Raw genomic sequence first — 19,981 nt, 5'->3', positions numbered from 1 at the left:
TATAGCTTACCTTAACAGTAATCCTTATTGATATTTATTGAACAGTCTGTTTTCCCTTAAGTCCAGTTTTTGGATATGCTGCTTTAACAATGGAGAAGAGAGAGGGGCTGGGAAGTGGCGTGATGGGAGGAAGGATGATTTTATTTTTTTATGCTGTTCCCACTGTCTAAAGCCTAGGAGTGTGGCCAGGAGCACATTCATGATTATTTTTTTTTTTATTATTTTCTATTTTTTGAAGGGTTGGGGAGGGAAGGAACAGCGTCATGCCCAGTATTTCTCTGAGCGAAGAGAAAACTTTTCTAAAGAAACAATAATAATAAAACCCGACATTAAAAATACTGTCCTACCATTCATCTTGAGACCGGTGCATTTGAACATATGCTGCTCTGATTGGAAATAAAGGTCTTCAGCGCTCAGTCCGTTGGCTGCAACGTAACAACAGCAATGCTGACCTGCTGTTTTGTCCGTGGGTTTCTGAGGTCTTTGCTGTGCTGCTGTCAGGGTTGAGGGTTCAGCATGGCGTTCAGTGCCTGTGTTGAGGCGAGCTGGAGCAAAACCCGAGTGCAGGAGGGCTGTAAAGGAGCCATCCAGTTCCCCTTGCTGTACAGAGCACACCTGAAGGACACAGCACAGAAACCACGTTAGAAACCCGCTTGTGTTCCACATAGCTCACCTTTTAGCCATTCTACTTCAGTGTTGTTAGCACAACTTGTTTATATTTAAAGGACACAGACCTATGGTGGGGTGTCTTTGCTGTGACGGTTGTGGATTTGTAGAGGGGTTGGGGTGGTGGGGTTTTTTTGGGCCTTACCTTCACAGTGACCATTGGAGCCAATAGAAATGTCAGCAAAGCTCCCTGCAGCCCTTTGCAAAGTTTCGACTGCGTATGCAAGGACACAGCAGCCCTTTCCCAAGACCTTGCATTTCTACAGTTGGGTTTTGATTAAGTTAATCTGTGCATTCTGTTTGCCATTGCTACCTTGTGTAAGTCTGTATATATTGTAGAAAATGTATGGTGAAAATATTAATACACTATCTCTAGTGTTTTTTAAATTTAATCAGTACAGTACCTGTGCCTGCATGGTGTTACTAGGCCATGCGTCGCCCTATATTCAGGGTTCAAGCTTTCCCTTGTTTGTTTAAGGGGTTTATGTACAAATATATTTTATGCCTTTTATTACAAGTCCTGTACTCATGACTTTTGCCATGGCATTTTGTTCTACTTATACTGTAAATTATGCATTATAAAGAGTTTCATTTAAAAAACAAAAACAAAAACAAAAACAACTTGGTACAATAATTATTGTAATTAAGAGATGTAGCCTTTATTAAAATTTTATATTTTTCAAATTAATATCGTCTGCCTTTTTTTTTTCCTCCCTCCCCCCACCCCAACTGTCTGAAAAGATTCTTTCTCACCTTGTGGTAGCTGGAAACAGTAGCAGAGCCCAGCCTTGCCTTCTGCCCCTGCCCTGCCTGCTCAGGAGCTTCCAGTGGGAAGCATTGCAGTTCAGGTAGGGATCACAAAGGCTGAAGCTGTGTTGAGCACAGCGGTTAAACCACGTACAGCTCACCCAGGTAGCTGGGACACAAATTCAGCCTGGCTGGTGGAGGAGAAAGGGCTGTTGAAGATGAGGACTCGGGTCGCAGAAGCCAGTTGTGGTTTCTCGAAGCCTCGGTGCTGGAGCTCTCCTTCAAGCCAGTGATGGGATGGAGATGATGGAGGGTGGGGGGTTTGTGCCCAGCTGCAATTGCACTGGGGCTGCTCCTGGCTGCCAGCTTGTCTCCTTCCACCACCCACATCACCTGGCCCCTCCTGGCTCCTCCAGCTGCCTTTGGCCCAGGGTGACAGATTGGAGATTGGGAAAATGTCTGAGAGAGGTCAGGCATCAGCACAGCTGCCCAGGAGGTGGGGAAGTTCCCATCCCTGGAGGTGTAGCAGAACCACAGAGATGCGGCGCTGAGGGACGCGGTCAGGGGGCACGGCGGGGGTGGATTGAGGTTGGACTTGGGGACCTTGGAGGTCTTTTCCAGCCTGAATGATTCTGTGATTCTAAGCTATGGGCACCAGAGCTGGCTCTGCTGGTAGCTGCGCACCCGTCCTCTCGCTGGTCTTTATGGTACAAAACCTATTTTATAGATGAATGACCTTAATTTGTTGCCGAGGGAAGCTGCCCATACCAGGGCTGGATTTGTCTCCCAGCTGTTGCCCAGACCTTCCCCATCTCCAGCAAGTAACCCTGGGAAAGCAATTGTGGAAAGGCTTTTGGTCTGTCATGTTGGTAACCAAAGACAGCCTCTTTTCTTTTGCTAGACCAATGGCACCGACTACTTTTTTTTCTTTTTCCTCCACCCTATTTTTACTGTGAGGTTTTAAATTATCTGGGTTATTTTGTGTGTATGAGAAGACTTCATTTAAAACATCAGTAAAACTTCTATCAAAGGGCTCAACTTCACACTGAGTACACAGAGCCCAGAACTGAATCCCACAGCTAAAGGGAGCTGCAGGCAGTTTTACACATTTAAATGGATGGTGCCTTGTTTTAAAAACCATCTGAAGTTCATGGGGTTCGTCTTAATTGATAAGCTGGACATAACGGATGGGTGTAGGGAGACTTCAGCAACATAAGGGAAGAAAGATTTTTTTTTCTCTCTCATTTTTTAGTCTGCCATCAAAGGTGGGGAACTTAGCACTACATAGTAGTATTATTTTTCTTCTGCTATTAAAATGAATCACACTGTGCCTAATTCTTCTTGGGAAGATGAATGTGTTCAAGGCAGCTTGAAGCCATTCAGCGCCTCGCAAGCCTTTGCATCTTTCTATCAACGTTCCAAAATACTCACCTCTGTTTTTTGGATGTCTGTAGAAACAAAATATAAAATGGCTTCAAATACATGGCAGGCTGTTTAGCGGAGATGAAAGGGTATTTGAATAGTCTTTTAAAAATGAATGAAAAGTGAACACTCTCTTCTGTTTCAATTATAAGTGGGACATGGAGATCGTTAGATGCAACCTTAAAATGTGACACTCGGAAAATGTTCCGCTACCTTCAGTGCTTCAGAAGCATTTTGTTTCTCAGCCTGACGCGGGATGAGGCCCCTGATATCCAGCCCTGTCTTGTCGGCGTTGCGAAGGCAGCGTGGGAAAGTTGTGTGGTTACAACTCCACAAGCGTCACCCGAACGGCTTTAATGGCACAGAGAGACGCGTGTCTGATGGAGCGCGGCCGCCCCGGCTGCAGGAGCAAGCTGTGCTCTTGCTCGACCCCAGCTGCAGCACTGGGGGGAGGCAGCAGGGATGGGGTGGGCAGCAATAACAAGGGGAGAAGCGGGGGGTCCCTCTGCCAGGCCAGCACTGCTCACACCCAGCCATCTGCCAGAGGGGCCGGGAGATCCCCAGCCCCAGCCTCTATAGCATCCCAGGCACATCAGCCCTCTTCGTAGCCTCGTGGTGCTTCCCTGCACGCCAGTTGCTCAGACAGCAAAGCAAAGACCCCAAAACAATGAAAAATCCCCTGTCCCTCCCTTCATGAGCATAAATTAGACCACAGATGGGAGCAGGGCCAGCACAGGTGACGAAAGGTGCCCCACTCTGCAGAAGCCCCTTGCAAACTCCCTCCTGCTCCTCCCAGGTGCCCCAGTCCGGCCCTGCTGTGGTGTATCAGCATTGTCACTCCCTTCCACCTTTGCCTTGCATCAACCTCCTGTTCCTTCATCCAACTGCTCCGTCCCAGGAGCAACCTCAGATTAATTAAAAAGGGGAAAAACGTAAGGAACGCTCAGTCTTTAAATGAGATTCCAATCCTATTGCTTCTAAACATTGTATTAATCGCAGAGCCCAGAAAACACCCGCAGAGAAAGGCTGGAGAATGGTTTAAATCAAATCACCTCCCTTCTCCTTCTGTATAAAGGTCAGACCAGTTCTGGATGGCAAAAGCAGCCCTCTTTGAGGCCCTTTCCATCTTTCCCAACTTCTGCCCCTGCCCTGTGCACAACCCAGACCCTTCCCTTGGTTCATCACCACGCCACAAATCACAAGGAAGAGTCCAAAGCTGAATTTTTCTAACATTTAAATGATAATAAATATGCCTTAGACTCTCTTTTAAATTAAATGAATGTTGTGATGCATTTAATCTCCAGGGAGCATTGAACCCACGCAGCAAGAGAGGAGGCTAATTCTGGACCTCAGATCGAGGTGGTAGTACAAGTCCAGGCAGCTTTAGCTGACCTCCCTGGGCAGTGCCCACTGCTTCTTTCAAGAGAGGATCTATTTTTAGGGGAGAAAGCCCCATAAGCCTTGTCTCCCTTAATTCAGTGCTTCCTTCTGTAAGACTTGCCAGGTAGATATTTGATATTTAAAAATAAGAAAAAGAAAAAGAAAACAGAGAGACCCTCTGGGAATTCTGCCTTTCAACATTAGTCTTGGGCCCTGCAGGAGTCTGGAACATCTCAGAACCCCACAGCTCACCCTGCTTTGAAGCCACTTCCTCAGCATCCCCAATGCGTGGCACCCGCACCCCATCCCTGATGCTGCCTTGTCCCCCCCAGGAGCATGGAGTCAGGGTGCTGCCTCCTCGGGGTCCCAGCCTTTGTTCTCACCTTCTCCTGTGACAGCTCAAAGAAAGCTCTCCTCCCCCTCCCCCACCCCCCCCAACTAATCCACAAGTCAAAGAATAAATGGGATGCATGGCCAGGGCCTGGCTTTTCTCTTCCATCCTCTCCTGCTTCCCAGTGGAATGTTCAGCATCATAAAAATCGAGGTTGGAAAAGACCTCCAAGATCATCAAGTAACCCCAACCCACCCCCACAGTGCCCACTGACCACATCCCTCAGTGCCACATCCCCACAGTTTCGGAATACCTCCAGGGATGGCGACCCCACTGCTCCCTGAGCAGCTGTGCCACTGCATCACTGCTCAGAGAACAAACTGTTCCTAATATCCAACCTGAACCTTCCCTGTCACAATTTAAGGCCATTGCATCTTGTCCTAAAACCACTCTTATGGAGGGGGCCTACAGTATCCCCTCTGTGGGGCTGTACCCCTCAAGGTCCCAACTGGACCCAAAATAAGAACATCAAGGAGTGCAAGAGAAAACCTCCCAGACCTCCAAAAACCCCAATTGTATCACAGTAAGTGGCAAACCATGGTGTCTCCTCTGTGGTTGCAAGCATTAAGGGAACACGCTGGCAGATGCCTGAGATGTGCATCGAGTGGCACATGCAACAGGTGAGCATCCCTGGGGAGCAATTTGTACCCATGCAACCTCCCAGCAGCACCAGCAGGATGGAGGCAAAGGGAAGCATTTGGGACATCCATCCTGGGACAGATGCTATAAGACCAGCTGGCACCCAAAGATGATTTGGGAATGAAGATGGTGTGCGTGGGCATAGAGCCAGGATGGCTGGGGAGGGGTTAAAGCCTGCAGCACATTGTTGCCATGCAAAAACCACCCAAAAACACCGAGTTTTGCATTGAGATTCAAATGCTCGGATCAAAGCAGAGCTCCAGGAAGGAAGGGCTAATTTAGGTTGGAACCAGAGAGAACTTTCTCAGCTAACTTCTGGGAAGTGGAACAAGCAGGGTTCAGAAAGCCTCGACCAGAACGGCTCCTTGGAGGAGACAAAGCTCCCTCGGGAGTGAGGAGGAGACTCTGTCCCTCTCCTCCCAGAGAGGGAATTGCCATTGGACGCTGGGTGACAACACCCCATAGCAGTCCTCACCCTGCCCCCACATAACGCCATCGCTGAAACTCCCATTGCTCCTTCACAACCTCCCAGAAGGGGATGGGCACAGCCTGGTGAGCTCCAGCCTCGTGCAACCCAATGGAGCCATTAACAGCAGCGTATGGAGCCCAACACCCTCAACACTTGGAGACCTCTTGTGGCCAAATCCCCACTCCCTGTCCTTCTGGGATGGCCTCTGGCTTCTAACACCACATCCGACGAAGCAACCTATTTCCAACTTCTTCTTCCTTACAGTTTATTCCAAAGCAAACAAACAAATGAAAGAAAAAAAAACAAAAAAGAAAGAAAAAACCAGCGTCAAAGAATTGAGCTTTGCTAATTTATGACCATCGAAGCCATCCTCTCTCCCTTAGGAGTCACTCCCAGAGCCCAGCTGGGCTGGAGGAGGAGGGACGGTGCTCACTTTGCCCATGGGGACAGGCTGCCAACGTGGGGGAAAGTGCCTGCTCACCAGCTCCAGCAGCACGTAGAGCTTTTGCACTTCAACTCTTTGTAGACTCAGCAATGCCTTTATAAAACCCTCGCAACTGTCCAACGTGGGGTGTTTAATTACCAGGTAAAAGAATTCTATTTTTCAGACTCCATTTAATTATTTGATTGCACAGTAACCAAAGAGTGTAAGAGGGCTGTAGCCAGAAGGCACTTCAAAGCAACGCCTTGATGTTTCTTAGTGGGCATTAATGGGTTCTGAAGGCAGGAGATTGTTTAAAAAAAAATATTAAAACCCTCCTCATGATCCCGCCAGCAATCTCAAAAAAATGCATAAACACTGGAATCCTCTGCCAGGGAGGAGAAAAAAAAGAGTTCAAAGGGATCTGAGAGTTTTCATGTAAAGTTTAGAGTTTAAGGCGTGACTGTTGGCTACGGAGCCCCACTGTTTGAACTCTTGTTTATTAAAAACAGTTTCCCAGCGTTTCATGGGGTTCAGAAAGACAACAGCAAAGCGCAGCCTTTTCCACAGGGCACTGTTTAAAGGCTCCATTGATTTCTACCTATACGTTTTATCTTTTTCTTTTTTTTTTTGATCTAACGCTGAAGTTAAGCACAATATCTCAGAGATGGCCGAGCTGGGAGAGCTGGTCTCCAACAAGGGCTTGGCTCTATTCTTTTCTGCACACTTTTCAGCTCTGTGCTCCATGCCCCACAGAGCAGGAGATGCCCATTTGCCCCCAAACCTTTTCAATCTTATCCCACCTGTCTCCCAGGTCCACAATCCAGCATGCAGCCTCTCCAAATGTGCAGTCAGGTTTTCTCAAGGCAGCAGATACCCTCAGCTCATCCTGCCTGGACACGCACCTTGTTTCTGCTGAGCCCATTGGCATGCTGTGAATATCTCATTCCTTCCTGTGCTTACGTATTGTTTTGGGGTTTTTTTTTTGTTGTTGTTTTTTTTAACCCTGCTCTGTGGTTTCAGCCAGCTTCATTTGCACAAAAAACCTCAGTCTGAGCTTTTCCTCCAGCCAAGAAGTGAAGCAGGTGGGAAAGGGACCCACAGCACATTGCAGCTGGGGAAAGGCTGGAGCTCCAAGCAGGAGGACAGGACACTATGAGGGGGAGGAGGAGGCAGTGGCAGTGCTGGGAGCACCCTGTGCTGTCCTGGGAGAGAAAGGTGAGAACTGGGGACTGCAGGCAGCTCTAAAGTCTGACCAGAGAGACCTGAAGATAACACAGCTCAGAGCCACCCATCACTCAGCAACAGGGGCTATTGCCCATTCAGCACAGAAGACATTACAAAAGGCACATTAATAGCACAGCTGAAGTCAATGTCAAGCAAGACAAACTGAAACATCTACTGAGCAGGTAACCTGGGAACAGGTCCTGACCAAGTGAGCCTGCAGGGATGCTGCCCCAGATCCAAGCTGGGGGGCATTCCCCTGTCCAATGCCATGCCAGGGGTGAGACAGTCAGCAAGGGAGAAATCATAGAGGATCATAGCACTGTTTGAGGTGGAAAGAGACCCAGATGGCCCAAGTGCCTTGCCATGAGCAGGGACACCCACAGCTCCACCAGGTGCCTCTCCAGCCTGACTGGAGCACCAGCAGGGATGGGATGTTCAGGAAATGGGTGCTCAGGGAGAAACAGGGCTATGTTTCAGGCTTTGTTTCATTCAGGCTCTGTGCAGCCCTACCCAGCTGCCCTGCAAACCTGGTAGATGAGTGCTAAGAGAGCACATGGGATAATACACAGTGTGCTTTACTGCCAGGGAGATAAATTAAAAAGAAATGAAAAAACTAAAGCAGTACCCAAGCCCAGAAAGCAATGCAGATCAGAGCAGCAGCTTATTGTACAGCAGGGACTGCCCTGTGCCACCATGTGTACAGAGCTGGGGTGCTCCCATACAAAAATCTCCTCTTTCCAAACTCCAGAGATTGACGGAAAATATGAACTTAATTTCTGGCTCCGTTTCACTTAAATCAGTGAGGTTCCAGTAAAATCAGATTAAAATACCTTCAGTTCCTGATGTTTGGGGGTATTTAAAGTCAGATCAAAGCGCTTTTAACCATCCCTTTTGGTAGCACGTTTGATGAGAAACACAGGTGCACGAATATACGGCACTCACAGCACGGCTGATTTAAATGCTGCCTCATAATTCTGCTTCTGATCCCAGAACTATCAGCTGGGAGCAGGGAGAAGCAGTGGATGGATGAGCTCCACAGCTCACACAGAGCCCAAGCACATTCCTGAATGTCCAGCCCTGATGCACAGATGCATTTTTATTGCTATTACATACAGAACAGCTCACATGTGCAAATCCCCTCCCCGACATTCTGGGCACCACTGTTTCTCAGAGAACGTTGCAACGACTGCAGACCCAGCAACACTCCCAGCTTTCTCATCCCACCTCCACCTGCTCCATTCCAGCAAACCCTGCTCACAAAAAATGAAGGTGGCTTAAATTGAACTTTTTGACGGTTCCAATTGCAGTTATTACTGTTCTATAGCAGGGAAAGCAGCGCCTTGCCTACAAAGGGCTCTGGTTGTTGACAAACGCTGTGACCTCAGCAACTCCTCCCCAGTGGGACAGGGTGGGAAGTGGGATAGGATTTTCTCTGCTGGGAGCTTTCGAGTTTTATTGTGTGCAATTAAAATGCAGATGAATAACGTAGTGAAATAATAAAAACCTTCTCATAAAAATGCCCCATTGAAACAAAACCGTCAGAACACGAGCAGGAAAAAAAAAAAGCAAACGTTTTCTCTCAGTCAGGAAAGTTTAAACAAACTCATTGCTATCAGGAGATAATGAAGGCAGTGGGTTGAGTCCAGTTTCCTATTTGCTGGTCTGAAACTCCTCAAGGATTCAGATGGGTGCATCAAACCTACAACACAGGGGCTGCCCCAAAGCCCAGCTCCTCCTGCTGGCACCTCAGCCCTAATGCTGCTGTCCCCACCTGAGCTGGCACTGTCCTTGTGCAGGATGGTGGCTTCAGTGAGAGTGAAACTGCAAATGGCTCCTGAGGTTCAGAGTTGTCAGAGTACAGTTGATGGCACTGTGAAACCCCACGAACAAAAATGCACTGTATTCACAGACAGCTTCTCCTGTGATAGCCTGCAGGACTGAGCAGCAAACCAGGCCAAAAGCAAAAAAGGAAAATAAAGAAGACAGAGCCTGAGCATCAGCAAGGAAACCTGACTGTCACGGTGCAAAGACACTAGGACAGCCCATCACTCCCCCAAAGGCACAGGGGCCCAAAGCTGGTGGCATAGGAGGAGAAACCAAGCGATGGTAGCAATTCCCATCCTCTCCTTCCCTCCCCAGAGCATCACAACTGGATGGGGAAGTCACCTTAAGCAATTTGTTCTTCACCACAATTATGTTTTTGGAAGCTTGCTTTTATTGCCATGGGCTCCCTGTGTCACACCAGCCCTACTCTACAGCCTCCCTCCTGCCCCAAGGGCAGCTGAGCAAAGCCCTCGGTGCCTGAGCCGTGCTCTGAACGTTGTCCAAATTTACACAGAAATAGATATTTTTTTAAGTCTTCTTTTTCTTTTTCTTTTTTTAAGCATTGAGCAATCCTCAAGCATGTGCAGATGAGGACTTTTGCAAAACACTGCGTCACACCATCCTGCCAGGATGGAGGCTGAGGATGCTGACATGTTTCAGTCCCAATTCACTCGGCTTAGCGATGCCATTAACCCTGCAGCCTGCTCAGCTTTTGCTCGACCTCTCTCTGAGGTCACAGAAATGCCAAAAAGCAGCCACACGGCCCTCAAGTGCATGCCATGGAGATTTCTGACACAACACCTTCTTGCACAGCATCAGAAGGAGACTGAGAGGGGGCCGTGCCCTGCCAGGTTGCTGCTTTTGTCTAAATCCATTCTTTCACCACTCTAAAGCGTTTGCTTAAGGCAGAGCCTTCTCTGGGGTCCAGGATCTCTTTCTTGCATTTTATGAGTTTTTCCCTAATTATGGAATCTCTTTCAATCTAGACCTCCTTTGATCATGACTGGCCCTAGAGAGAAGTCGTCTTGTCTGGATCAACGGAGTAAGTGAAGAGATGATAGACACAAGTGACTGCCCAGAATGGCTAAAAACAGCCAAGCAAAGAAGGGAACCAAGCTTTGCACAGCCAAGAGAAACAAAGTGATCTGTAAAGTCCCTTCCAACCCAAGCCATTGTAGGGAAGATCTCCCTTCAAGCTTGAGGTCAATCACCGCATCCTTCCAGGCAAAATCCATCTCAGGTTGGAGCTAGAGGTGAGCGCTCCCTGTTTGGACAGCAGCTTTGTCCCCATGGCTGAGCATCATTCCCAGTGCCAGCCATGGTGAACCAGCACCAAGTAACGGCTCTCCATTCAGCTGGGGGATCACAGAGACCTTCCTGTAAAGCTCAGTGAAATGAGACTTCTTCAGAAGAAGGCTATTTTCAGTGCCACTCTGATTATTTGCCCTCTGTTGTCTTCCATAAAGGATACTGTGAAGTTAATGATCCAGCCGTGGAATTTTAAATAGCTGCTTCATGACTAACAACATGTGCTCCGGATCAGCTCAAGCCTGTATTTACATATTTCCCATGATAAGTCAACATATGGTTCTTGTTTGTAATGTGGAGTCGATCTCTTCATATTATTACCATTTTCCCCCCTCCTTTTCACAATTATAGAGGAAAAACCTTTACTTATAATTGTCATTAGAAAAAGCGCTGTGCATATCAGGAGCTTTTAGGGTAACCAGCACATTGCTTTGTTTGGATTCCTGCTCCATCCCAAGCCTGTCAGCCATGCAGGGACTCAGACTGTGCCATCAGATGCTCCAGGTCAGCTCTCGCCACGGTGCTCCTGGGCTGCAAGGAGGATTTCACAACCCTCCATGATAGGTTGGCAAAGGGAGACTTGCACTAACGGTTTGAATTTCTTCCCTCTTGGATTTGCAGTTTTAAGTACGCAGATAATTTGTACAATTGTTGGGTTTTTTTCCCCCCTCTTCCCCCTCTGCTTCCCTCCCCACATCAAAGCGGCGGTTAATGGTGGATATAAACATCCTCACTGCTCCCATGGCACGGCTGGAAGCGCAGGAACCGGCGTTTTCCAACCCTGGCGCTCCGCTCCCCCAGCTCCTTTCTGACAATTCAAGTCCTGAGGCTTCAGCTATTTCCTTTGGGAGATTATTCCACATGGAAATGGGCTCCAACCATGAAGAATTTTTTCCTTCAACCCAGTTACAAAGATTATTTCCTTTATTTAATCTCATTACTCCCTCTTGAACCGGGCTAAATAATTCCCGTCCTCCCAGGATATTTACACCCCTCTCACACTCACAGACAGACACCATTATCCCACCCTTAGTCATCATTTTGCCAAGCTAAACACATGTAACTCTTTTAATCCTTCCTCATAAATCAGTCCAGCCCTTTCATCATTTTTATTGCTCTTCTCTGAATGCCGTCCAGTTTGTTGACATCGCTCTGCTATCTGGAGGTGCTCAGAGGGTTTGGATGTTCCAGGTGAAACCACTCACGAGGCTCACTGGCGATACCTTCCTTTCCAATTGTGTTGGGGCAGTTGGCAGGACCCATCTGCACAGCAGCAAAGCCACAGCACTGCCCAGAGCTGTGGGTGCCCATCCCTGGAGGTGCCTGAGGCTGTGGAGGAGCCCTGAGCAGCCTGAGCTGCCCCTTCCAACCCGATCATTCTGCAATTGTATGACCCAGCTTGGTGCTGCTGGTAGGAACAAGGACTTGGGGGTCTCACAAGGTCTAATGAACCTCGTAAGGTTCATTATGAAGAGCCCCTGTAACCATTCAGAGATCTTGCAGAAGGAGCTATGCCAGCCAGTGCCACAACTTATAGTCCACGGTAATACGTATTTTGGTGAGATCAAAAGACCTTTGTTTAAAATACTACTAATTATAAATAAAGATCAGGGAAGTGCAATCTGGCTCTATTCTTAAACACTTTTCTCTCCTTTTTGCAGGAGGTGATGGCTATGTAACTTGTACACTCAAAAATCCCCATCTCATGTCGTGCACAGGGCCAGGCTGAGGGCTTTGTGTTCTCCCCCTGCCTGTCCAGCAGCATCCCACTAACCAGCTGCCAATGGAAAGGGATTTCTTCCTACATCTGCTGACAGCATTTTCACTTTGGAAGCAGGAATTGACTGCTTCTTAATTAGTGCTGTCACAAGCTGGTCACTGAAGGCTCAGAGTCTAGCAAACCAGTTTATCTATTCATTCCTGCTCTCTGCTCACACACCTGGTGTTGTGAATCCAGCACAGCCTTGGCTGCCACTGCTAGCAGCTTCTGGGGATTCTCCTAATGGCCCCATTTAAGCCATGAACCACCACTCAGAAGCCTTGCAAATAAACACAGCGCACTTTGTGAAAAGAACAGAGATTGGTATGTTATGAAGAGAGCTTCATTTCAGACCCCAGGTATTCTGAGGTGCCTTACAAAATAACCTTATGGGACTGCCAATGGAAGCCAGCTCTGACTCTGCCTTTGCAATTCTGCTTGCACGGACCTCGAGCGCAGCTGGTCCCTACCAGGGACACCCTTGGTGTGCTCTCTCTTGCAACACCAATCACTCAAATACATCAGCAAGGACAGAGGGTCCCATAGAGGGACATTATACAGTAAGATGAGAGAGAAGGGGCTGCTGGGGTCTCCCCAGCCTGGAGGCTGTGGCCAGCTGTGGCAATTCTGGGCTGGTTGCTGTTGGTGGAAATGTGCCTGTTGTGCTTGCTGTTTTGTTTTTGTTTTAAACAAGGAGAAAATCTGGTTCTCATCAAAAATTTCAGAAATACTCAACTATTTGAGCAGCCTTGAAACTCTGAAGAATGCAATTGTTTTGCTTATCTGCAGAGGAACATGTGAAATTATTAGTCTTACTACTATTCTTGCTTATTACAAAAGAACCTAGATGGAGACTTCTTGCCCAGGCTATGTTGCACGTAGCAGTCAGCATCTCTGCATGCCCTACACTGCAGAATGGCACCTGGCTGCTGGGCTTGCAGGAGTGCATGCTGCCCTTTGTGCCTTGGTTTGAATCCATACAAAATACAGGATACATTTCCTTTGAAGAAAGTGGGAAAGGAGCATGGCAACAAGCCTGGTTAGCTATTGAGTTACTTTATGTAATTCATCTTTCCTCTAATGAGAGGCTTGCAATAAAGATACTGCTCTGGTTGCTCTTCAAGTCAGGCAGGTATGTGTGCCCCATGCAGGTACACGCAATGTGGATGGCTTTGAATCAGCTCCTGGGATGGGAGCACTCTTGAACTTCAAAAGTATTTAGATCCAAATCTGGATCAGTGCTTTGTGGTTCACCATTTATCCCATTCTCCCCCCACTCTACACCTGTGTACGCACATACAGATTTTCAACAACTACCCAAGTCAAAACATGAGATGTTAACAACTTCGACTTCAAGGCAACCATTGGCACTTCAGTTTTCTGACTTACATTGGTACCACTGAGAGAACTCGCACAGTCATGCCTAGCATACGACTTTCAGCACTTTCCTGGGAGCATTACTCCATTTTGCAGACAAATCCAGCTCAGAACAGTCAGATAATATAATGAAATACAGGAGTATGGTAGCAACCTATAGGTACATCATCTTGTTTGCTTCCTGTGCACCTGACCAAATGCTTTCACTGCACTGGGTCAGCACAGCAGCCTACTAACACCCGAGACATCCAGCACAACAAGACCAGAGACAAGGCAGGAATGCTGAGCAAGCTTAGGATTCCCCCATAGTAGCTTGATACGTTCCTGGGAAAATCAGAATCGCAATAAATTCATCAAGATTTTTTCAGGCCAGGAGGAAGGGTAATAAAGGCACAGAGCTCAAGCCAGAGCAGCTCCCCAAATGCATTCCAATGACTTGCAGATCTCAGATGAGAACAGCTCTTTTAATCTTGTAACGGCGTTTCACATGCGTGGCTCTGTGCAGTGACTGCAGATAACTGCGGGTCGGTTCTGCCTGCGCAGCCACAACTGGCTGCACCACATTGTGGGTTTCTGCTCCTCTGCCAAACCAACTTGCAAATAGTTTCCTGAATATATCCACAAAGCAAAACCATTGGTTCCCATGAAGTTGCACGGAGGAAGGAACTTTGAAGTCTTCCCTTTGCGTGCACGAGGGTCAGTAAGAGTCACTTGCTGTGTCAAAGGAGTCAGAACTCAGCTGTGCAAAGACAGTCAAAGAGTGAAGGTGTAATTTGTAAATCTGATAATCTGCTTAGAATGTGCCCTGTGAGATTTCAAGGCATCACCTGTGGTGTGTTCACAGCGTTACATGAACAGGCAATGGGATCGCTAACGTTGTCTTTTATCTCTACAGCTACATTTTCAACAGGTTTCAAAACCAGAAGACCTCACATTAACTTTGTCTCTCAATGGGAGAGGCACCCATGAAACTGGAAGCCAACCTTGAGATGCATTGGGTGGCTCTCACAACCTGGATATGCCAACGGGGGAAAAAAAATCCTTGGAAGAGGAACTTTCCCTTCTTTTGAAGTCAGAATGGATTTGCAAGGGTCTTATGTGATAAGGGGACAGTTGTAAGTAGAGGGGATCTGTATATAATTGTAACCATGTAAATAGTCCTTTGCAGCCTGAGAATCATCAGACATTTCAAGGCTTTAAGAAGTTGGCACTGCATACTTGTTAAAATCAGTTTAACCACTTGCCAAGAGGTTTAAAAGAAAGATGACACCTATTTTGCATGAATAGTAATATTACTCTGATGAATTTAGTTACACTAATGGGAGAGCTTAAAGAATATGCTCCTGCCCACGATGGATTTTTTAAGGCAAATAATAAGGTTCTGGAGGGTGTAACCTAAAATAGACATTTCATAAAAGATTCATCCTTGAACAAAAATGTCATGAAAGCATGAAATGAAAAATAGACGACAATCAGAATTCCTCTTGAAGTGCTTTGTAGTAATTATTTTTAAAATTCCTCACAAAAGGCTCTTTTCAATTGCAGAATAGCAAGTGAGGTCTGTATGGTTCAAGGCCAAATAATTTCTGCAATGGAAAAAACAGCTCCAGTTCTTCAGTTGTGATCTGAAGTATTTTAAATGGGCACGAGCTTCAATTATTGCTTTCTTTTCCCCAGCTTCTGTGAGCCATGAATTACCCACAGATAAACCCCCTGCTCCTCAAAGTGATGACCAACAGCATTTGCCTTTTCAATGCTCCTGATTCCACAGTGACACTGAGCATCACAGCCTTTGTATGGGGTCTGGTGGGCTGTGTGCATGAGCTAACCCTTGTGCAGCCCCTAAGCAACACACGTGGGGCTGAAGACCCCCCCATGATGGCAGACGGAGCCTCATCCTGTGTGGTGTACAGCAGACTGCACTGAAAAGGTTGCACCCTATCCTCTCCTCTGCCTCTCTCATGTCTGGCCTGTGCCCCACAGCTTGCTCTTTGCTCTTCCAGCAAGGAGGCTGAGGAGGAGGGGATGTGCTCCACCTCCAGTCCTTGTCCTCCACTTGGCTGCGTGAAGGCAGCTGTGGATCAGCACCTTCCCAGAGCATCACCTACCCCAATCTGGAGAGGAACAGGCTGCATGGGGAGGTGGTGAGGCCACCATTCCCAGAGGTGCTTCAGAACTGTGGGGATGTGGCACTGAGGGACACTGTCAGTGGGCACTGGTTGGGCGTGGAGATCGTAGAGGTCTTTCCCAACCTTAATTATTCCATCCTATGAAAGATGGCAGCAGCGCAGAGACTCAGAAGCTGGGACAGAGACTTAGGAGCTCAAAACAAACAGCTGAAGACCCCAGCAATACCTAACAGTTGCTATCAGAAGAGCATCTAATGGCAGCACTGCCAGTATCACCTCCAGCTACCACCTTGAATGATGACCGTTGTTGGAGCACATCGCCCAGCAGTGTCTGAGTCGTGGTGAGAGGAGGAGCAAGCAGGGCAAGACAAGAGGTCAGCGTTGTGTATTGCGTGCACAAATGTTGGTGTTTCCTGATGCACTCGAGCCCCCGCTGTGCCTGCCTCGTGCAGGGGCTGCTCACAGTGTCTGTGCCCCAAGTGTGGGTGACAGCACAGCATTCTCCATCCCAACAACAGCAACTTGTTCACAGCCCGATACCCGCCTGGTAAAACTCTGCATTCTCAAGTGTGTTTGAATTGGGGCTTAGCTAAACAAAACTCATTCTCTAAGCAGGGCTGGGGATTCTCCCAGTCTGGACGCATTACAGCCCTCTCCTTTTCCCTGGTCCCCCCATTGATACTCTTTGCCTTCTGGCAATTCAAATTTTGCAGTGAAAATCCTCCCAGCCCTTCCTAAAGCTGGGGCTGACCTGCGTTTCAGATGGCAGTGTTTGAAGCAGAACCTATTCCCCACCCTTCAGCCCCACCAGCAGATTTTAATTTTAAACTAACTGCCGCGCTTTGTTTCCAAATGCTTTACTTAAAATTGCTTCAATGTGTAGCTTTCTGAAACATTATTTTCCCTTTTCTGAGGCTTTTCTGGCTTTGCATTTTTCCCTCCCGATTTTTAGGACTTCTCTTCTTTCCCGAGGAAACACCACCCTCAACAGCAGCTCTCCTGCAAAGTGCCTCTGGACTCTCCCACAGATCCACAACTTCTGCACCTCAGTTTACATAGCTGTAAAAAAAACCCACAAAGTATCATTTTCCTGACTCAAAGAAGCACGGTGAAACTTAATTATAATTAAGTAATGCCTACAAAGGGCTTCTATATCCTCAGGTGGACAATCTATATGGAAAACATACTTCCAAGGGCACGCTGCAAGCTCTTGGAGATGAAGATGCAGCACAAGGAGATCACTGTGACCCTGGGGCTGCTCCTCCAGCCCAGTGCAGCTGCTTCCCCCAGGGCTCTGCTGCAGGGACCGCATCCCACCCTCACCCCAGGGTTCCACTGTGCCACCCCTGTCCCCTCCACCAGGGCAAGGTGGGAGCTGGTCCAATACAGGATGAGCCATATATGGGTACACTGCTAGGTTTGTGAGGGTTTGCTTCTTCCCTTGCAATGGTTTTTTGGAGAAGCCTGCTGGGACTTGAGGTGCAGCTGGAGCTGCTTCCACCATGGACATGATGGTGGAGTCATTGAATGAATCGTTTGAGTTGAAAGGGACTCTTAAAGGCCATCTGATCCATCCCTGCTTATTGCAGGGACACCCATAGCTCCACCAGTGCTCAGAGCCCATCCAGCCTGAGCAGAGTGTCTCCAGGGATGGGGCATCCACCACTCCCTGGGCAACCTGTGCTGGCGCATCACTTCTTTTTGGAAAAGAAATGTTTCCTAATAACCAGCCTCCCCTGGTGCTACTTAGAGTCATTATCTCTCATCCTATCGATCTGCCTACACTTTCAACCTGCTTTCTCCTTTTTTACTTCTCAGTCCTCAGCTCTTCTCATCCTTTCAGCTCCTTTCAAGCAGGATGGAGGCCCAGTTATGCTTTGCTAACTTTCAGCTGGCTCCTGAACCTGACAAAAGACCCCTGCGTATGGGCTCCAAGCATCACCAAGCAATCCGAGCACTTAGCTCCAAATGCCAGCCTTGCCTCACTGGAAGTAAAATATAAGCTTCAAATAGTCACCACAAGGATAAAATTTTCAAGTGACCATTTCCACTGTCAGACACCTGATAGTATTTATTGCCTTGCATTGGCTACCTGCAGCACATCACCACCGTGCTAATGGCTGGCCTGTTATTAACCATGCATTTCATGGTCATTAACTTGAGTTCAGCAAGTCACAGATGACTTTATTAGGCATGACTTTGATAATCACCACTTTAATTGCTCAGGCTGGCCTCCATGCCCACCATGAACACAAGCTATTTTTAAGTTGAAGCAACGTTTTCCTTTCTATTTGGGAGCCCAGCGTGCCGTCACGCAGGGCACTCTGCCAGCAAAGGAAACTAAACAAAAGAAATCAGGGTAAGAGCTCGCCCATTTCTCTGCTTCTTTGAGGTACAAGCCACATCTGATAAAGAACTTGGCAGAAGTGAGGCCATGAGAACCGCTCTCTGCTCCAGGTTTTAATAAAAAGACCAACAGAGAGCAGAGAGGAGGAAGGGTTGGACCAGTGGACTCATCAGGTGTGGTAGGAGAGGAGCGGTTCTGCCCTTCAGGGATGCCCCCAGGCAGCGCTCTGAGGAGCTGGGAGGCTTTCCTGCTGCCCCATCCCAGCTTGGAGAGATGAGCACGTGTGGAGTAAAGCCAAAAGTGAGGCTGCTTTGCTAATCACACACCTTAACAACCATTCTGGATCAGGCCAATGCCTCCAGCACCACATCCCCACCTACCATCAGCATCAACAGCACAACAGGTGCCACCACTCAGCCCCTCTGAGGATGAGGTTCCTCCCCCAGCACCTGTTCAGCTCCTCAAGCACCAAGAGCTGCCGGGACCAGGGCTAAACCTGGGCCTGTGGCTGAGTGGCTGACCAAGCAGCCCAAGGCAGCACAGCACACCAGCCAAGTGCTTTGCCCACAGCGGAGATGGTCTGACTTGCTTTTCATTTCAACATTACTACAAGCAAACAAACAGACCAAAAAAAAAAAAAAAAAAAAAGCCACAGAAATATTTCCCAAAGTTCATGTTCTGCCTTCTACACCGTGACCAGCTGAGAATATCTTTTTTTGTAAAACTTCACATTTTGAAGCATACAAAAAAAGCAGAGAAGTGTGCAGCAAACCACATTCCGCGGCGTTGTGTGCGCAGACCAATCTCTGCACTAGCTGCATTAAAGCACATTCACATCCCCAGGGCATGCAAATGTGAGGTTAGCACGCTGCAGCTGACACAAGCCCCGATACAACCCTGAGCTCCCAAAAATCCCCCAACAACTCCAGCAGAACCTTCCCAAGTCAGCAGACCCTCCATCTATCCACGATCCCTCATGGGTACGCCGCAGAACCTCCCATCTCCCATCCAACCACAGATGCATCGTCTCTGTGCTTTGTACAGATCCTTCCTGATTACTTTTATTGCACAGTTTAAAAACATAATAGCACGTCTGATAAATAATTGCACTTGCTCTGCGTGCATGAATGGCTTTAACTTGCAGTTTATACGTGGTAATGAGCATCAGATTATGTGTTAATAAAAAATCAAATCACCATTGCAGGGTGTCAGGGTACACGCTTCTGTAACCTAATGCTGTTAAGTTTTCATGTCATGTGAGCTGTAATATACAGTAGCAACGAACAGACATTCCTATTCCCTTTGGATCATACAGATGTTTTGTGCTCCCAGAGAATGTTCTGAGAGAGACGCACACTCATAGTATGTATCTATTATAACGTTATTAGCCACACTCCTAATTAATCCTTTGGAATTCCAGGCATTTTTCATTTAGTTCTTAGCAAAGGAAAGGAGAAAAAAGGTGCCTTAACAACTATTTGTGTCGCAGAGTTCATAAATGAGCCCATCACCCTATACCAGAACTGCGATAATTTTATCGGAATGAAAACCATTCTCTTTGATCTCCTCCAGTTCTTAAATCCAGCAGTTGTGTATTCAAACATCAATGGAAATGTGGTTTCAAGCTTCCTCTTTCATTATCTTTCTCAAAGATAAAAAAGAGCCAACGAAAAAAAAAAAGTTCTGAGCTTCAGAGATGAGGCAATATTTTTACAGTAATTTCTTTATCTGATTTCATCCTGTTTACAGAAGCTGCTGTTTGGAAGATTCCCCCCCCCTCCCCACGTCCCACTCCCATTTTCAAGATGGCTTTTCTTTAAATAAACGTATATTAAAAAATAGAACAGGCAGCAGAGCCATCTTCCTGCTCGCTCT

The sequence above is a fragment of the Lagopus muta genome, chromosome 18 (assembly GCF_023343835.1).
Source record: "Lagopus muta isolate bLagMut1 chromosome 18, bLagMut1 primary, whole genome shotgun sequence".
Lineage (NCBI taxonomy): Eukaryota > Metazoa > Chordata > Aves > Galliformes > Phasianidae > Lagopus > Lagopus muta.
This window is presented reverse-complemented; position numbering follows the sequence as displayed.